Below are 19,273 nucleotides of genomic sequence, written 5' to 3'. Positions count from 1 at the left end.
ATGTGCCAGGGGAGGTTCAGGCTGGACATGAGGAAAAGGTTCTTCACCCAGAGGGTGCTGGACACTGGAACAGGCTCCCCAGGGAGGTGTCACGGCCCCAACCTGACAGTGTTCAAGAAGAGACTGGACAACGTCCTCAGACGCACGGTGTGACCTGTGGGGTTGTCCTGTGCAGGGACAGGGGTTGCACTCGATGATCCTTGTGGGTTCCTTCCAGCTCAGGACATTCTGTGATTCTATGATTCTGTGAAGCACAGAGTAGCCAGCCTGTAGAGGAAGGTGATTGTCCCACTCTACTCTGCACTGGTGCAGCCCCACCTCAAGTACTGTCTGCAGTTTGGGGTGCCTTAATATACGGACATCAAACTATTAGAGTTTGTCCAGAGGGGAGCAACCAAGATGGTGAAAGGCCTTGAGGACAAGACTTGGGAGCAGTGGCTGAGGTGACCTTGTTTGTTCAACTTGGAGAAGAGAAGGCTGAGGGGTGACCTCATCACTGAGAGGTGACCTCATCACTGAGAGGTGACCTCATGACAGTATACGACTTCTTCACAGGGGGCAGTGGAAGGGGAGGTGCTGATCTCCTGTCTCTGGTGACCACGAGGAAATGGAATGAAATGAAGCTGCTTCAGGGGAAATTCAGATTGAACACTGGGAAAAGGTTCTTCACTGAGAGGGTGGTCGGTCACTGAAACAGGCACCAGCCCCATCGGAGATCAAGGAACACCTGGATGACGCTCTTAGTCATATGGTTTAGTTTTAGGAGTTGGATTCGATGACCCTTATGGATCCAACTTGAGATATTCTGTGATTCTAAATCAGTTCTGGTGGCAGTAACTCTTGGCAGAACACCAGTAAAACTTTTCTATTACTCTAAGTTTTCCCTATTGTAAAACACTTAAGTCAGACTGGGGCTCTCCAGTTCCAAGTTTGTTGCTCTGAGTTCCATGTGGTCCTTCTGGGTCTAGACGGTGCATTTGGTAGCCCAGCCCATCCCTAAAACAAGAGCAGCAGATAGGAAGTTATATTCCTCAGAGATAAGACAATATCCAGACTTCCCTCCAACCAACAAGACCAGTGATTTTTTCATTTATGTTCAGACATGGCTCATATAAATGATAGAACAGAGTTCATAATTTGTGTCCAGGGGCTAAAAAATACATGGGGTTTCAAGGCTCCATGGCACAGCATAAGCAGTGCAGGAAAGTGAGTGAAAGGAGCAAAAAACATACCTGCCAACTCCAAATGAGCTGTCAACTCCACACAGCCACTTCTAGCATGTTACACCAGAGCCCATAACAGATGTTTCTCTCTCAAGTTGTCTCTTCTGAGGTCGCTTACTCAAATGTGATTTGACGGCAATACAGTAGAAGGCTTTCAAATGCAAATATGAGGAGGGAAATGGCATATGCAAGAAGGAGATGGATGTGTTGGTGAAGGAATATTCAGCTTTTCTTTTGTATAACTTTTCACGAATATGTCAAAGTGTGAGGTTCTGTTGATGTTGGTGAGGGTAGCCCATGTGGTTGTGAGTTTTTCAAGCCATAATTCACTTCAGCAAACTTTTTTTTAAGAATTGTGGTTTTACAGGGTTTGGAAATCACTCTATTTGGTTTAGAAACAGGTTCTACAAAGGAAAAGTAGTTCTTCAACCAGCAGTGCTTTTAAAAACAGAAAAGCATCCAGTGAAAGTATGACATTACTAGGAATTTCTGTCCTCCTGATTGTGGAGTTTGAAAAATGATAAGCCACCAAGTTACACAAACATGTTATGCATTTCCAGAGCTGATTAGCATATATTGGAGGGGAGCAAATTACATTACACCAACTTCTAAATAGAAATTGTAATTGTCAGCCGTTGTGTTTCAAGGCATGAAGTGCTCATTAGCATCAGGAAAGAATTTCTGGTTTCTTGATCCCTGGACAAGATCCCCTTTCTTCTAGTCCTTTCTTAAAACATCCCCTGTAATGCCTGTCCAAAAAAAATTGCCCAAGCTAAATAATTAAATTTAGATGTATTTTGAATGTTTCAAACTGTATGAAAAGTGAATCAGAATTGCTTGGTTTCCAAAAGTTTTATTCCAGTTTTACATAAGGGTTTATATTATAGCCATTGCACAGTTTTATGGAATATACTTTAGAGGTCAGCCTGTATTTTCAGCTGGGCCTTTTCTTGTTGGGATTGCTGTCTGTCTTTTTTTCCACTATCCTGATGATGCCCCAAGCTTGGAGTATCTAATTTTGTCACTGAGCTGTGCAGAGATTTCCATGTGACATATATTCTAACATTTACTGTAATCCCAAAATAATATTCCATTTTGAGAAATTTTGATTCGACAGGATTTTTATACAATCTAGTCACCAACCTTTAATATGTATGAAATTGATTAAAAGTAAGAATATATGGAAATATGTAAAGATTAGTATGTCACCTTCACTATGTCATTTCAATGTTCTTCTGTTGTCTTTTATGTTTTTCGGGGAGGGTAACACTAAACTTTGAACACATTTTTCAATCAATATTCCAAACATCTTGATTATTTGAAGGTTTATTAGATGCCGTTTGCTTTTAGAACATGTATGGTAGTAAATATACTTGACGTATTTTGTTTTGTTTTGTTTTTTCTATGTAAAAATGTTCAATTTTAGTAAGAAAATGCAATGAAAAATGCAAAGAATGTCTGCATGAGCTACAACTACTCTTTTGTAGTCATACAGACTTTCACTCCTCCAAATAGCAGGATGGTCTCAATACATTTGCATTATTGGATTTCAGTTATATTTCTCTCCAGCCTTACAGAAATGTAATATTTTTTCAAAACACAGCTTTGAGAGTACCTAGAAGATCTGGATATTTGTTATCGTGTAACTGTTGAAATGATGAACTATCAGCAATGTGGGATTTCTTTTTTAATACTTTCCTTTGGGCTCCAACCAATTTTGGAGACAGAAAGCTGAATACTACCATAATAATAAATAAAATCCTTACATAAGCAGAAACAGGGCGTTTTCATCACAAACAATCAGATGACTCACAAGTCATTAAAAAGACTATTACAGCTGAAGGTAAAGGAAATCTCGGTTTCTGTTTTCCCCAAGCATTTCTTCCATGCAAGGGCAAATATTTTCTGTCAGCATTTTAAACCATATTCACGATACATTATTTAGGTTTATCATTGTTATCCTCGGTTCATTTTTTACTCACAGAAGAAATGTAAAATGAGGCTCATGAAAACTAGCCTTTGAATAAAGTGTTGCTGATTTGAAATGGTTGAAAGACATGGATTTAAAGAAAGTACTGTATCAACATATAAATTTAAAAGGCCGAATTAATCTTACTTGTAATTCAGTCAAGGCTTAGACTCTTTGACAACTGCTGTGTTGCATTTCTCTTGGATGGATGGAGAGATGGATGGGAAGATGTGATCCAGGATTTTTTATTCATCACATCTCTGTTCTGACTTTTAAACATTGCTATAAAACAACAGAAGTAATTTCAAGCACAGTAGAAAGTAAATATTAGGATCTCTAGGCCTGATTCTCGTTAACTAATGGCATTTTACACCACTCTTGCAGTGCATTGGGGCCATAAATGGAATTATGTTTAAGCATAAACTGTTTCTAGTGTGAGAACCAGACCCTCTGTATTTACAGCAGTATTACAATAAACCTCACAAAGATAGTACAACACTTCCCACAATAATGCATGATTTTCTGTTTCTATCAGAGGGTTCATCCCAGCTGCTTTCTGTCTCTCAGATTGGAAATTATTTTTCCTTTCAGGTTGTATGGTGTTGGTCAAGCTAGAAAAGATCCATGAAAAGAATTCTGAAAAAATAAAAAGCGAATACATTTTTGAAAATGTGTTACTGGCTCCATCAGCCCCACAGTGGATTTAGGGATATCCTGCCCCTGTGTACAGTTGATCCATGACAATTATTGAGTGCAACCTAATCAAAACAGGCCAGGCCAGGTAGGCCATTCGGGGACATGCCTCTCTGCTGTTGCTTTCCATGTGGGGAGGTAGAAACTAAATCCCATGCATGGAAATGGCTGAAAGAAAAGTGCACCTTACATCATTGGGCAAATTCACAACATAATCTCTGCCTTTTACCATCAATTATTTAGGAAATTCTGGAAGCAGTGAACAGCACGCCATAATTCAGTATTTAGTTCTATGTGGAGAACGCAATGAATTTTCCAGCTATTAGCAAAATTGGATCTCAGGCAAAGTAATGGATCCAGGGTGAGGTGAAAGTAGAAAATAGTAGTCAGATGTCCTATGACATAACGATGTTACCCCTTTCAGCAGCTGGTGTTGCAAACAAGTCTGATGGAAAGTCATGCATATTTGGCAGAAAAACTCTAGTCACCAACAAAAATAAATAAAATAAACTGAAACAAATAAATCAGGTAGCACCAGTCAAAACTCTTCGAATTGTTAGGTAAAAGGCAATTCTAGTATAAGAACTGGTAATAATATAAGGATATAATTTGATAACATGTCTAGCATGACCTACTGGGCCTGGTAAAAGACTTGCAAGGTGACAACCATGAGTAGACCCACACAGGCATTCAAATCCGACATGGATCTACAGAGAGTTTGGGAAATGAAATCTGAAATAAACAGAGACATCTTAATACATTTCTGTTTATTATTTATTGGAGTTAAAATTCAGTAGAAACCAAGATGAAAGTTGTGCTTTGTTGGAAACATCCAGCTTTGCCTTTTTAAATTACTGAGTAGAGAGTAATGAATAATAATGAAAACAAAACCCCATGTTAGTTATAATTTTCTTCCTAATGAATTCAGATGAAGAATTAAAATAGCAAGTGTTTTTCTCAATAAAGGAATTAATGCTCTGAGAATACATTCACAGGACACTGTTTTTTATGGTACACAGACAGACATCAGAAGTTGGAACAAATAGTAAAGAATCACTGATTAAGTAAATACTTAGTACATGTTGTGTTTTCACAGTTTCTATAGAACAAGATAATACAGGCTGTATTTTACCAAGAGCACACATAGCATACTTTACATATTGTGCATCCTTGCAGCAAGGATATCTGAGCTGCTGTAGACGCATAACCCTGAGTGGTACAGTCCCAGCATCGGTACCGTAATGTCAGCAGAGCAAATTATCTAGAGTCCCACATTGCTGTTAATCCCAAATGTCCTCCATTCAGTGCAAAAGCCAGTGGCTCTGTGTGCTGTTCTTTCACATTGTCCTAGGAAGAGGTCCCTATCAATCCTTGGAGGACAAAAGTTTACCACCAAGTTCCCACAGGCCTTTTGAGACAATTTAAACTTTCCATGAGAAGTGGGAAACAAATGCGTATGATGAAAGGAATGGTATTTATGGAAGTACTGTAAGGCAAAGATAGAAAGGGGTCACAGATATCATATTCCATTTTGTCTCAAGCACCAAAGCCATGATCATATTAGATCCTTGACACACGCTCCAGAAGAGGAAATTTGTTTCCAAACAAATTTGGAAAACAGTAAACCATGTAGCAACCACAATGTAAGTGAAGTAGCAACCATACTGTAAATGGAACTGTATTACTTTAGCCCTACCATCACTCTGGCTGTTAATATTATTTTGGGAATGCAATACCTGCAATTAAAACTGCAATCCTACCAGGTCAGGACCTATCTGAAAGCTAGGTACTCCAATAAATGGCATATTTTCAAATAACCCTCTCTTTGTAACTCTTTGAGGTTGTATTTACCATGTTTCCTCCGCAACACACTCCAGCGCTGCCTTTCTCTTCTGAGGTCTTATAGCCAACAACCCAAACTTGCTGAGATTGTAGTATACATTGTAAGCATAACCCTGCAGGGGGAAAGTGCAGCACAAGGAACGCTACAAAAACTTGAGTTCTACTCCTAAACTCATGCAACTACTGGCTGGGTCGGCAGACTCTGAAATCCGTAGTGTTATTTCTGCCGTAAGGACACCCCCTCACATAGCAACTCTGCTGTGAAAAGCTTTGTGATCAGTGAGTCTGAGTCCAAGGGTCTGGAAACAACAGAAGTTCTTTCTAGGAAAGAAACAAGACCTCCAGCTGTTTTTAGCAGAAATGGAAGAGTTCAATAAGAATTCATGTTTTGAACTTTGTCTTTCTTTCTTGATTCTCTTTCTTTACATTTTCTTTCATTCTCCCCTCTCCTCCAACCCCAGTATCTAGCATGCACCCATCTGTTAAAATATTAAAAGGGCTCCCTCTGCTAGTATCTGTTAAAGTGCCATATGGCTGAGGTATAGCCTTAGGTGGTGAGTATCACAGAATGCATTTCTGAGTAAACAGAGATTTCTGCATTTGAGGTTTAATTAGGTATGTGCTTTTTAAGTAGCATCACAGTTTCCCCTTAAATATTTACTATTCCTCACCAAATTAAAAAAAAATAAGATGAAGCTGGTCTAAAATACAGCCTGACATGTATCAATGAGTGTTCCCATCCTTCTAATAATGATTCACATCTCCTTCACCTTCACCGTTGGGAATAACAGGCAAAGTGGTCTCCTGAGTGTGCATGATCCCTCCCACCCCAGTCTGCCCAGCATTCCTGCTTCATTACTGCTGCTACAGATATGTGTGTACTCTGGGCTGCACAGCACCATCTGTTACAGAAGACCGAAGAGTTTATTCTAAGATGCAGCTGCAATATAGGATTATTGAGGGGAGAAGAGCTGGAGGAATTTTATGCTTTTAAATGTCACTTAAAGTGATGGAATGGGGTGTCGTGCAGCAGGAATCTACCACCTCCAAACAAGGAATTCCACACCAGCAATCCAGTGTGGTAGAAGGCAAAAGACCTCTAAAGCGAGACTTGGCAAAGCGTAATTAGAGATTATTCTGATCCTCCCAACTGCAGGTCAAGACAAGAGCAGAGAACTGACAGTATACATTGCTTATTTCTTACTTCTTTGCTTGTTTGCTTGCTTTTTCATTGCCACTGTCATTCTTGTCAAGGGTGAGTTTCAGTATCTGAGGACAAGCATGTGAGGATGTGGAAAAGGCACTGGGCAGTGCCAAAATTCATTGCTAATTGTTATTGTTTAAGAGACCTTGGTTATGCCAGATGGAAAAGACTGTACAGTAACTGCCGAAATTGTTCTGCTTTTCAAATAACTCTAGAGACATAAAGATAACTCAAAAATCTCTTTCCATTCCATGGATTCATTGTAATTCCCTGCAGTTTACTCTTTTGTATTTTGTCTAGACTAGTTTTTTACTTTTATGTTAATAGTGTCAAAGACCTCAGTCACTGTGGTATCCAAGATCTGTCAAAAATACCTAAATGGATATCCCTTTTTTCTTCCTCTGCCCTTTGTTTAACAGACTTTATCTGTAAAAAAGCTTCTTTGATACCTATAAGTTCTCTGTGTCTACTGGAGCCCTTAAATACTTCATCTCCCCTCTTTTGTCTGTTAATCCCTTATAGCACTACATGCTAAAGAGTAAGTAAAATCTTAATCATTTCCGTTCACATAAATGGAGCCAGAGGCACAATGCAGAATATATAATGTACAACAGGCTCTTCAGTAACTGCTCATTGTTATCTTCCCATCCCAACAAACTTCTCTTTCTTTTCAAAGGAAAATTAAGACACTTCTGGAAGTCTTTATAATCTCTTCAGTGATGCTGCTCATGATAGTGATAATGAACAGAGAGGAGTCGAATAGATGCAACACCCTGATAAGCGTGACAGAGCTGATTTTGAGGACGTCAGGACACCCAGTCTTGCCAATACAAAATTAATGTTTCACCCATTTACTGCCTCCAGCAGCACCCATAAGCAGACACCTAGGGAACAGTAATAACAGATAATGTACGTTGGATATTCCCCCAGGCACTGTCCAAGTCTCTGATTATTTCCTGCTCAGTGACTTCTGACACCATTTTTTGTTTAGTACCTCAGAGATCTTTGAAATATTTTTCCATTCTTCCCTTCAATTTATGGATTTGATTTTATTTTTTTCATTTTTTGCTGGTGATTGCAAGAGAACATGCATATCGGAGAAGAGAGTTGCTTTTCTGTGTACGAAGAACATCCTGGGGAAAACAAGATGGAAGATGGATCCATGTAGTAACTAGAGAGTTTATGATGTTTTTATTAGATGGCTGTTGGTAGGATACAGCATCAAAGTTACTACTTATGCATATTTCCAACAATATTTCCCAATGAAATTAGGTTATTATGGTCTCCATATGAAAATGGGAATGCTTTGGTGCACATTAAAAAAAAAAAATTAAAAAACCCAAACACCACAAGACAAAACAAAACAAATAAACCAAACCAAAACAAACCACAATCAACCAAACCAACCAACCAAATCCCCAAACAAACAAAAAAGCCCACAACAACAAAACAGGCATAATTACTTCCAGGGCACATTTTTTGTGAACATAGGCTTTTTTCTTATACTAAGGGTTGCAACAGTAGTGTATCTGGTCACTGAAGTTTTATTTGTAAAGAAATTATAAAAAGCAAACCATTAAAACTTGTGAACAGAAGGAGATGATACAAAAATATTCACTTTAGAAGTAAAATATAAAACACACAGAATGGGATTAATTTTACTTATATTTAGACAACAAAACCTGAACTAGTCACCCAAGACTCCCTTTCAGGCCGATGTATAGATGCATACATATTAAATGGCAATATTTCTGTGCTATTGAATATATCTAGTTGAAGGTGAGCTGGATGATCCTCTACAAGTGCTTGTATCTCTCCACTCACTGTAAAGCGAAATCAGAGCGACTTGTGTTGATCTGGAGCATTTGTATTTGGATGAAAAGAGACTCATCCATAGTGCTCCATATTTATGTGTTTGGGGCAGTAAAAAAGGGTCAGACCTGCATTAAACAGGATATTTCACCAGTCTACACCAGGGGGATGGTGGGAGACATCAAAGGGAAAGTCAACTCAACTATTCTTACCCTCATTTATGAACAACCAACTCAGGATCAAATGGGGAGATATCCAAAGGACATATCACAGAATCACAGAATGTCAGGGATTGGAAGGGACCTTGAAAGATCATCTAGTCCAATCCTCCTGCCAGAATAGGAACACCTAGATGAGGTTACACAGGAATGTGTCCAGATGGGTAAAGGTTATCTGCAAATATCAGAGTTATTTCTCCGACATATCTGCATTTTCCTACCACAAGCCTTTGCTCTGATGCAGGGACTAACTGCTTTTGTCTCCCTGGTGTCTACTAAAATATCTCCTTTCTGATGGGATTAGTTTTTGCTTTAATCTAGTGAAGCAACCTTGTGAAACGTTCTTCCGCTCAGTGCTTAAGCCCTGGCGCCATCTGTATGAATAACACCAACGTGTATGTAAAAACAGCATCACTCAGAGTTAATAACAGCTAGTGTTCAGATGGATGCATAAAAAAAATCATTATATTAACATCTATGGAATTTATTAGTTCTACTTTTAATTAGTTCTCTGTGCACCAATTTATTTCCAGTGCTGTTTTTAATGAAAACATTATAAGTTGCAGTTCTAATTCTAGTACTAGGAGTTTTATCCATTCCATCTCTGTCCCCATTGACTGAAATAATTTCTGTTCCTTTCATAGTTAAATAGTCTAAAAAAAAAAAGTCTGTGGTAGATGAAATGCAATTTATTGCATTTAAATTTGCAGTCCTGCTGCACTGAAATATCGATTAGTGTGTAAGACAGCAACACTGCTATGCAATGTACATAGTCTCCCTGTGTTTTTCTCGTTTTTTCTTTCCTGACAGGTGAGATTTCCAACTGTAATTTTCTCCGGTTCTGCACAACCGATATTATACTTCCACCAGTTCCCTTTAAGCAAAACACAGAGTATACGGTTCCTGCTCTCTTAGCCGAAATATCTGGAGTTTAATGCTAACCATGTTGTGTGTCTTCTGTGGGCTTTCTTAGGGTTTATCAGGTCTATTTCCACTAACACATGAATGAGAATTTAAGAGTTTCTGTCACCTTTTACAGCTCTGATTTGCTTGCTCTGTGGTTAAATGCTGCTGCAAGGTGAAAGTCTGGTATTTCCCCATGGCTCTTGGCAGATTCTCAAGGATAGTGAAATACTAATGATATGCTGAATGGGTACTGAGTGATTTGCACGCTAGGCAGCCTTGGATACGTACTCCAGTGTTTAAGCATCCATCTCCTTGAAATTGTCTTTTCCTGCAACCAGACGTATTTTAATCTGAGTCAGCATTTTTCTCCCTGATAGTTAATCCAAGCTGAAAGTCAAATGCCAGTAATTTGACATGTTCCCAAGATTTGCCACATTGGTACGAACTGATGACTTGTCAGGTCTGCTGTCTAATCTGTATCAGTCTCCAGCACATGATGTTTTGTCTGGCGAGTGTTTTATGTCTCTCATTTTGGTGTTATCCTGAGTGCTTCCCAGAATAATTCAGCATATTCATAAAGTTGATTTTCTCTTTCCTTCCTCCCTCCCCACAACAGGAGTTGCCAAAAGTGAGTTTAGGAGCCTTTTCTCTCTAGGGAAAGATAGGAGATGACTGCAAAGACCAGAAGAGATGTGGCCTGTTTCAAAGCAAGTGAGACTCTAGTCCCTTGCCCATGAATTTTGGGGAATGGAGATGTGCACTGTCTCCCTCAGGTGTTAACTTGCACCTGAGGACACAGGGGTTAAAGCATATTTAAAAAAGGAAAGGAAAGGAAAGGAAAGGAAAGGAAAGGAAAGGAAAGGAAAGGAAAGGAAAGGAAAGGAAAGGAAAGGAAAGGAAAGGAAAGGAAAGGAAAGGAAAGGAAAGGAAAGGAAAGGAAAGGAAAGGAAAAGAAAAGAAAGGAAAGGAAAGAAGGAAAGGAAAGGAAAGGAAAGGAAAGGAAAGGAAAGGAAAAGAAAAGAAAGGAAAGGAAAGGAAAGAAGGAAAGGAAAGGAAAGGAAAGGAAAGGAAAGGAAAAGAAAAGAACAGAAAGGAAAAGAAAAGAAAAGAAAAGAAAAGAAAAGAAAAGAAAAGAAAAGAAAAGAAAAGAAAAGAAAAAAGAAAAGAAAAGAAAAGAGAAAAGGAAAAGAAAAAAAAAGAGAAAAGGAAAAGAAAAGAAAAGGAAAAGAAAGGAAAAGAAAGGAAAGGAAAGAGAGAGATGAATGTTCCGATTGCCTTGGAGATGGGGTAAGAGGGAGGAAAATAGGCTGTGAAGGTGGTGGTAGCTCTGTCTTCTAAGATAACATCTTCAAATTGCCTCCATTACTATAGGAGTCTGATGAAACAGGTGCAGTGTGAGCACTGTCCCTGCTGTTCTCTGCTAGCAGCTTTGGCCTGACAACCATAACACTTCCAAAAGGGTGAACAAAATCGTTCACCTTTTTGTTCCAAGTGACAACAGGAAGAAACAGCCCGTCCTGAAACATCAGCAAATCTAACATCTCTATGCTATGTTCTCCTTTTCATCCTCCTCATGAGAAACAGGATTTCTCACTATTAACCTAACAGTGTCTCCATTCCCCGAACTCTCCAAATTGCTTTTTAAAAATGAAGAGATGGATGCGAGAAAAAGGCTGTGTCATCTAGCTGAGCAAAGTTAATGCAGCTTAAGGTGCAAAGTGAGCTGATGGATGGAGAAAGACCAATACTATTTTCTTGGTCATTCAGTGCCATCTGTTTAATGTTGCTTAGATTTAGATCCCACATTGTTGGCAATTTTAACCTTTTTTCGAGGTGGCAAAATGAAGTCATAACCTGTTTGCACCTTCAGCCTCACTTTTCTGCATTTCATTCTTCTGAAGAAGATGGTTCCAGATACGTTTCTTTAGTTTGTTATTGGAATGTTATGAAGGAAATCCCAAATGACAGGGATGCTTTTTGAGAAGGAGGATGACAATGCTTCTATGAGAAAGGTAATATGAAGAGAAAATGAGTACGTATCCTTTGGAGGAAGCATCTTCTGTGGCTTGTGACCTTAAGAAGAAGCAAGGCCTTATTTTTAACTGGTTTTGATCCCTTTTCTCTTGAAGGAGTTCATCCTTTAAGCTCACCTTGCTCAGAGAATGGAATTGTTTGCTTATTTCCATATGTCAGCTCTGGACACATCTCCATTTTTCCTGCCTTTTCACCATTTTCACCTTTTTACCAGTGCATTGCTGTAGCACTGTGTGGGTGTCTTGGTGGACCCTCGGCTGGAGGAACACACATACGGACAACCGATATAAAAGGTGGTAAAGCATCTGCAGTGAAGTCAGCGTTAATGGTCAAAAGCAGGAGGTACAGAAAAGTAGTTGGAAGTGTTGAAGGTCTGTGGACCAAAACAATGTACAATGAACTGACCAAACCCCCTATTCCCCATTTGCCTGTGTTGCTGCAGAGGAAGTGGTAGAGAATTCAGGAGTAAAGTTGAGCCCAGGAAGAATGGGGCGGGGGTGGTGGTGTTTTAAGATTTGCTTTTATTTCTCATTATCCTACTCTGTTTTGATTGGCAATAAATTACATTAATTTCCCCAAGTCAGTTCTGTTTGGCCCATGGCAGTAATTGCTGAGTGACCTTCCCCAGTCCTTTTCTTGACCCACGAGCCTTCTGTTCTGTTTTCTCTCCTGTGTCCAGTTGAGGAGAGGAAGTGATAGAGCAGCTTGGTGGGCACCTGGCGTCCAGCCAAGGTCAACCCACCACACATCTGGAAAATATGAGAGGTTTCTATACCTCTCAGAACTACCATGCTCTACACACTTATCTCACTACTCTGGTATGTCAGAAAACAAACAAACAAACAAACAAACAAACCCCAAACCACAACTCCAAAACCCCCAAACCAAAAACCCCTGAATTAAACAAAAACTGGCAAAATACAGATGAGGGCATTTCCTTTCTGTGGGCTGCATCTCAGGATACCTGCACTAAGCATCTACCTTTGGCTTGTGCTCATCCCCTGTGTGAGTTTGACATATTGAGAAGGTGGCTATGAATAGTTCTGAAGAGCTCTTTCCATGCCCATATTTTCAGTACTCAGTACTAAAATCCTTCTGTTCTTTCTGTCCTGTATTCTCCATTCTTTGGACGATCCATCAGACTTACTTCAACACTGCGTTTATAGACCATGACTTTGCAGAGCAACTCTAAGAACTTTCAGATGGACCTGATGCAAAGGCAGATGAAAGTCGGTGTTCACTGAGTGAGCTTTGGACGAGACTTCCACTTAATAATTTCACAGGCCTTCTTTGGTCATCTCACCTTTTAATGAATGCTGTTGTTTCACACTTTCAAGGAATCATTCAACTGGCCAAAAATCTCTGCATGTATAATGGCCAACTACTATTAATAAGGTACTAAAATTTATGTGGATGAGCCTTTTCCAACAGAGAAGTTCATTGAGGTTAATGTCTATGAAAAAGCCTTAAATATGTATACATTTGCAAAAGTCAAAAGTTGTGTCATCAGACCTTACACGGTATGATGTGTCAGCAGATTTACTTAGAGGAAAGACAGAGATCTCACTTGATTCAAAACAACAGAAGGCAGGATCAAATTGGTTTATTATTCTGGAGAATTTATCTTCCCATGAGACTAGATCTTTAATTCGCAGGCAGAGCAGGCTAAACTAAATAAATGAGCAGAGTCTACATTGCAAACCCCAAAGGAGGAGTAAACTCCAAAGGAGCTAAGATGCTTCTCTGAAGCCAAGGAGGGCTGTAGGATGGATCCATAGCCCGGGTTCCTATTGCAACTTAGATCCACCATATGACTGGAGCAGCCCTTTACAGTCTATTTTTGCAGTTCACTGTAAAGAGGTCTGTTACCCTGCACAGGAGAGTGATTTTAGCAGCCTGATAGCAGCAGGATCTTTTTTCATTTGCCCTTTCCTTTCTTGACCTATGCATGAAAAAAAAAAAATCAAGATAAATATGCCCATTTCCTTTCATTGACTATGAAGGTAATAGAAATGACTCACTGAAATACAGATGGGCAAAGCCTTGAGTCACCCAGGTTTCTGCTGGTAAAGTTCCCCAGATACATTAAAAAACCAAAACAAAACACAAAGATGTATCCCAACTTTTTTTTTTAATGGGATTGTAATTTACAGGTTGTTTCAAAAGATGGACCCAATTTGAAATATATACTTCTTTGAAATTAGGTCCATCTTTTTGAAACACCCTGTAGTTCTGTATTTGTATAGTAACTAACACAAGACCACATAGTCTATGACTAGAACTGCTAAACTCAGCATAGCTATTACTAAAGCAAATAGTAAAAACCTCTTTAATCAAAATGTAAAAGTATGACAGAACTCCAGCTCTTTTCCAGTAACCAAAAATAACTCATTTTTATCCTCAACTAAACCAGGAACATGTATTAAGTCTGTTGGTTTGTTGGCCCGATATATCTTGTAGGTAGACTGTATCTAGAGAATCTCTCTTCTTACACTCAAGAGCCAAGTCTGTAGATTATCTATTTCTAATTTAAATGGCTTTTGCAATGTTGAATATTTTTCCCTGCCTGCAAATCAAGATTCATAATCCCCAGTAGCTGCAGTGCCTGCCAAGAGTAATGGCCTGTGCTGGTAGTGGGGTTTGCTTTCATGTCAAACATATGGTGCCCTTTGTCCTAGTCCTCAGAGAAAAAGCCTGTCCCAGGTCCACAGGATCCGATTAGACTGTGTTCTTTCTCTCCTGTACACAGGCATGTGTGTGCCTACACATAACAAAAAAAAAAAAAAAAAATAGACATGCATATACTGGAGCAAGTCCACTAAAGAGCCACAAAGATTATGAAGGGATGGGAGTATGTGACATATGAGGAGAGGTTGAGAGATTTGGGATTGCAGCCTGGGGAAAGGAAGCTCAGAAGGATCATATCCATCTGTATAAATATTTGATGTGGGATATAAAGAAGATGGAACAAGGCTCTTCTCAGTAGTTTCCACTGAGAAGGACAAGAAGAAGTTGGTACAACCTGAATTAGATGAAAATTTATTTAAACATAAGAAACCACTTTTTTTTTACTGTAAGAGTAGTCAAACAGGGAAACAGGTTGCCTAGAGAAGTTCTGGAATCTCCAGCCTTGGAACTATTCAAAATCCAACTGCACACATCCATGACACAGGTGACCCTGCTCTGAGCTGGTGGTTGGACTAGATGATCTCCAGAGTGGTGGATGATGATCTCCAGAGGTCTCTTCCCAGCTCATCCGTTCTGTGATTCTGTGACTCGCACAGGCGGTAAACATATAGTTTATTGGCACCTGTGGAAATGTTTCTTCCTTCTCAGGTCATTTTCTTTTCACTCCACTGATAGCCTTTCCTCTCTGGAAAAAAAAAAAAAAAAAAAAAAAAGGTGAAATATTAAGTGAACAGAAAAGTAAGAATGGTTCCAAAGTGGGTGGAGAGGTTTTATGATTAGTGGTGTCCATCCCGGTTTCAGAGCCACTTGTTTGAGGAACTCTAGCAAATCCTTTTGTGTTAGTAGAAGGACTTCTACTACTGAATTTGTGCAGCTAAATTTAGATGTCCTTAGCATACATTTCTGCATCTGAGAAAGCAAACCTGAAGACTTCTTTGTAGTTAATGCTAGTCAATAGCAGCCAGTGAAATATTGGTGATTCTGAAATTTGTTATTCAAATAATAACCCCCACTGTAAAGATCCATTGGCTGTATTGATTAGATCTGTAATTACTCTAATAGGAGCCTGGAGCCTGGGAGCCATTACACTCAGATGGAGATACTTATACCTTAAATTAGCTGAGTATCATCTTCAGAAGGTTCCCCTTTGTCATTAGAGAGTTCTTGTAAGATCTTTGTGGTGTTCATGTGAATGCAAGGTAGGGACTACCTTCTATGTTTTGTAAATGCAGCACAGCACACAACAGATGTCTGATTTCAAAGGGATTATCTAAGTAATATCTTATTATGAACAATTTCAATAATTGGCATAAATAACTATCTGTGTGGTTTTGTATTTTATTGCTTTGGAAGAAAAGTGTGTCTGATCTCTGGTCTATTTTTACATCTTGTTGTGTTACAGTAAAGCATCATTCAAACAATGTTTCCAAGGTTTTCACCTGTAGTAAAAAAAAAAAAAAATTCTCAGTTATGGGTTCAGTAATAATAAGACTATTTTTCTATCCCTTTTATTTCCCTTGATACCAGGTTTAGCCAGATTTCCTTACATAGCATATAAACAAACAATATTCACTGAGTAAGTAGATGTAGAACAAACACAAGCACTACTAAAACCTGCTTATATTTTTCATAGTGATGTTTACTACGAACATCACTTGCTTTATGGGGCAATGAGTGCAAAAATACAATTTGTCTAACCCCAGAAGTCTATAGTGCTGATGTCTGTCTTGGAGGTGTTATCTTGGTTCTGATGTCTGTCCTAAGAGGCTGTTCTTGTAGTAATTGCAGAGAAACATTAACTTTCATCAAAAATTGCCACTTGATTTCCAGTGAATGTCTACATTAAGTAGTGCAAACATTTTGTGTTGTAGAGATCTACACATTGTGTGGTGAGTCCTTCCTATAAAGAGAAAATTTCTAGTGGCTTCATTGTATAGAAAAATGGAAAACAGACTAATATTTCTTAGATACATTCTCTCCTGCAGAGTGCATCAGTGTCACACTCTGTCTTCTATACTTAGTCCACTTTGCAGGAAAATGTATTTTTAAAACTAGATGCACCATCCTCTAGGAATGGGAACTGCTGGCATTTAAGAGAACACAAAATCTACTCTTTTCCTTGCTACAGCAGGCTATACGCCATATTTTCTTTATAAATTTGTTCTGTCTATACTCTCAGCCTCCCCCTCCCACTTCTATTTCTACCATTACCTTAGACTGGAATCAGTGAAAATACACTTTTCTACAATCATTGTTGACCATGCATTTTGGGACCATCTTGAGTAGCCACCCTTTCATCAGCAACAACTTTGCATCAGTGAATCCCTGGAAATCCTGTGAATACTCATCAGTTATTCTTGCTTTTGCAGAGCCCGTGATCACCCTGTGAAGTGGAATGGATTCTCAAGGCATTTCACATTCAAGCCCTGCGTCAATGTCTGCTTTACTGATCACGTCATATTAAAACACTTATAGCCAACAAACACTAATTGTATGAAAGAAAAGCTAAGTTCTATACTATGTGTTAGTATAATTGTGAATAATTTTTCCTTGTTTTTTTTTTCTTTTTTCGTTGAAAATATATTTTACCTTATGGTACAGATTTTAATGATGTCTCCTGTGTATCCGGGGAATATTTATTTGCCTCCAGATTTGCTATACAGTGTGTTGTAAGATCCATGGCTGTTAATTCATCTTTACTTGTGTTTTTAACGTGCTCTTGATCTCCAGCTCTGCTCATTTAAAACCATGAAAGTCAACATGTTTTGTCTGATTCTTTTTTGTTGTTGTTGGTTTTGTACATTTTAAAAAATAATCTAGCTCAGATTCTCATACTGTGCACTGCTGCTTTAGAATTTCCCCTGCCAGATCTGAGCTAAGCAATTTCACAATTATATGTGCCATTTACAAACACATCAATTAGATGCTTATTTGATCCCATTGTATGCATAGATGACCACATTTATTTATGGGAAACGCTAGTGAAAGATGAGGACAAATAAACATTAAGACACATTGTTACCATTTTTTTATAAAGGCCTTTAATCTGTTAAAAAGATCAAGCAAGGCAACTCATTAAAAATGTCAAATTTTGCATTAGATTTCATTTCATAGGTTTCAATGCAACCGGCATTTGGGATTTTGTTTCATTGTTGCCCAGAATATTCTCTGCTGAAAACATAATTGAAAATGCCATTAAAATTCTTCTTTAAATGTGTCGTGTACTAGAAATGCAGCTTTCCTCCAGTAAATAAAGCATTTCAAAAATGGTTTCAATTAAAATGTCATAGGAAGTATTGAAGAGAATTTCACAAAATTATGGGTTTTATTCCTCATGAAAAGCTACTTCTTTTGACAAAAATGTTTCTCACTAGAAAAAAAAAAAAATCAGCTATATGTTATGTGTTTTTGGTTACTGTGAAGGTTTAGAAGAGAATAACAAATATTAAACTAGATTCTCACCTGCACTGCTTTCAATTACATGCTTCCTTTTCCAAAAAGCTGACACAGTGTGTCGTCAGTAAAGGCTGAGCACAGAAAATGCACAGAGAAATCTTGCAGGTGCTTAAGCTCATTCAGGGTCAAAACTGTAAAACTTCTTAAATCGATGCAGTTAAGTTTTGGTGAAGAAATAAAAATCAGAGTTTCTGGTGGTTTTTCTCTAGGTCTATCCTACAAAATCTACGTAACTGGATCATTATATCTAATATTAAATAGCTACTAGTTGCTATTAAGCTCATTAATAGCTCGATGCTATTTTTTCCAAGCAAGCTTAGTAATAGCATGAAATTACAAATTATGATACATACTGCTTTACCTTACTACAGAGAGTTTACTTCTGAAATAGAGCTCCCTACTTATATCCACCACAAACTACAGGCTGCCTCTGTCAGCAAATTTGGCAGACCCTAGAGTGATGAAAATGGTTTTCATCTAGTTAGCAAGAGCTGAAATGAACCCAGCTCATAGCTGATTGCAAGCAAATATTTTGAGAGCTTCGAGTTGCATTTGAGCAAGAGATCCAGAACAAACAAACCTTGCCCATTTGCTAATCTCATTCATTAGAAGCTCAGTGATTACCTCATTAGTATGATGCAGTGCAGAGACAGACTGATGGAGCTTTCGATGAGCCAGATTACACAGCAGATAGATTTGGCACCAATGCCCCAGGTGAAGTATTTCTCTGCTGAAACTATAGACGCTGCCTGGCTTAGAGCGAGTATGAAATTTCTATGTGGCAAAATAGAAATACTCCCCCTGTTGTGTATTATAGACTTGGTTATAATGGCAAATGTTATTTCAAAAAAAAAAAAAAAAAAAGAAACCAAAAGCAAAACCATACTATGAGGTTGCTATAAAACAGTACATTCTTGCTGAATCAGAGAATCAGAGAATGGTTTGGGTTGGAAGGAGCCTTTAAAGATCGTCTAATCCAATCCCCTTGCCATGGTCAGGGATACCTTTCGCTAGATCGTGTTGCTCAAAGCCTCATCCGACCTGACCTTGAGCATTTCCGATGATGGAGCATCTACAAATTCTCTGGGAAACCTGTTGCAGTGTCTCACCACCCTCATAATAAAAAAAAATTCTTCCTTATGTCCAGTCTAACTCTACCCTCTTTTATTTGAAGACTGTTACCCCTTGTCACTACAGACTCTGGTAAATGTCTCTCCCCACCTTTCTT

At 38.6% G+C, this 19,273-nt stretch overlaps 1 protein-coding gene across 2 annotated transcripts in view; it reads left to right on the top strand.

Annotated features, from left to right (window-relative positions):
- TSNARE1 (t-SNARE domain containing 1) overlaps positions 1 to 17,330 on the top strand; it is a 512,375-nt gene extending 495,045 nt beyond the window's left edge. For both annotated transcript variants that reach the window (XM_065629755.1, XM_065629754.1), the window contains exon 13: positions 16,959 to 17,330. The gene's annotated coding sequence lies outside the window, so the exon portion shown is untranslated. The remainder of the gene's footprint in view (positions 1 to 16,958) is intronic.
- The last annotated feature ends 1,943 nt before the right edge of the window (positions 17,331 to 19,273 follow it).

The sequence above is a fragment of the Caloenas nicobarica genome, chromosome 2 (assembly GCF_036013445.1).
Source record: "Caloenas nicobarica isolate bCalNic1 chromosome 2, bCalNic1.hap1, whole genome shotgun sequence".
Classification (NCBI taxonomy): Eukaryota; Metazoa; Chordata; class Aves; order Columbiformes; family Columbidae; genus Caloenas; species Caloenas nicobarica.
This window is presented reverse-complemented; position numbering and strand designations above follow the sequence as displayed.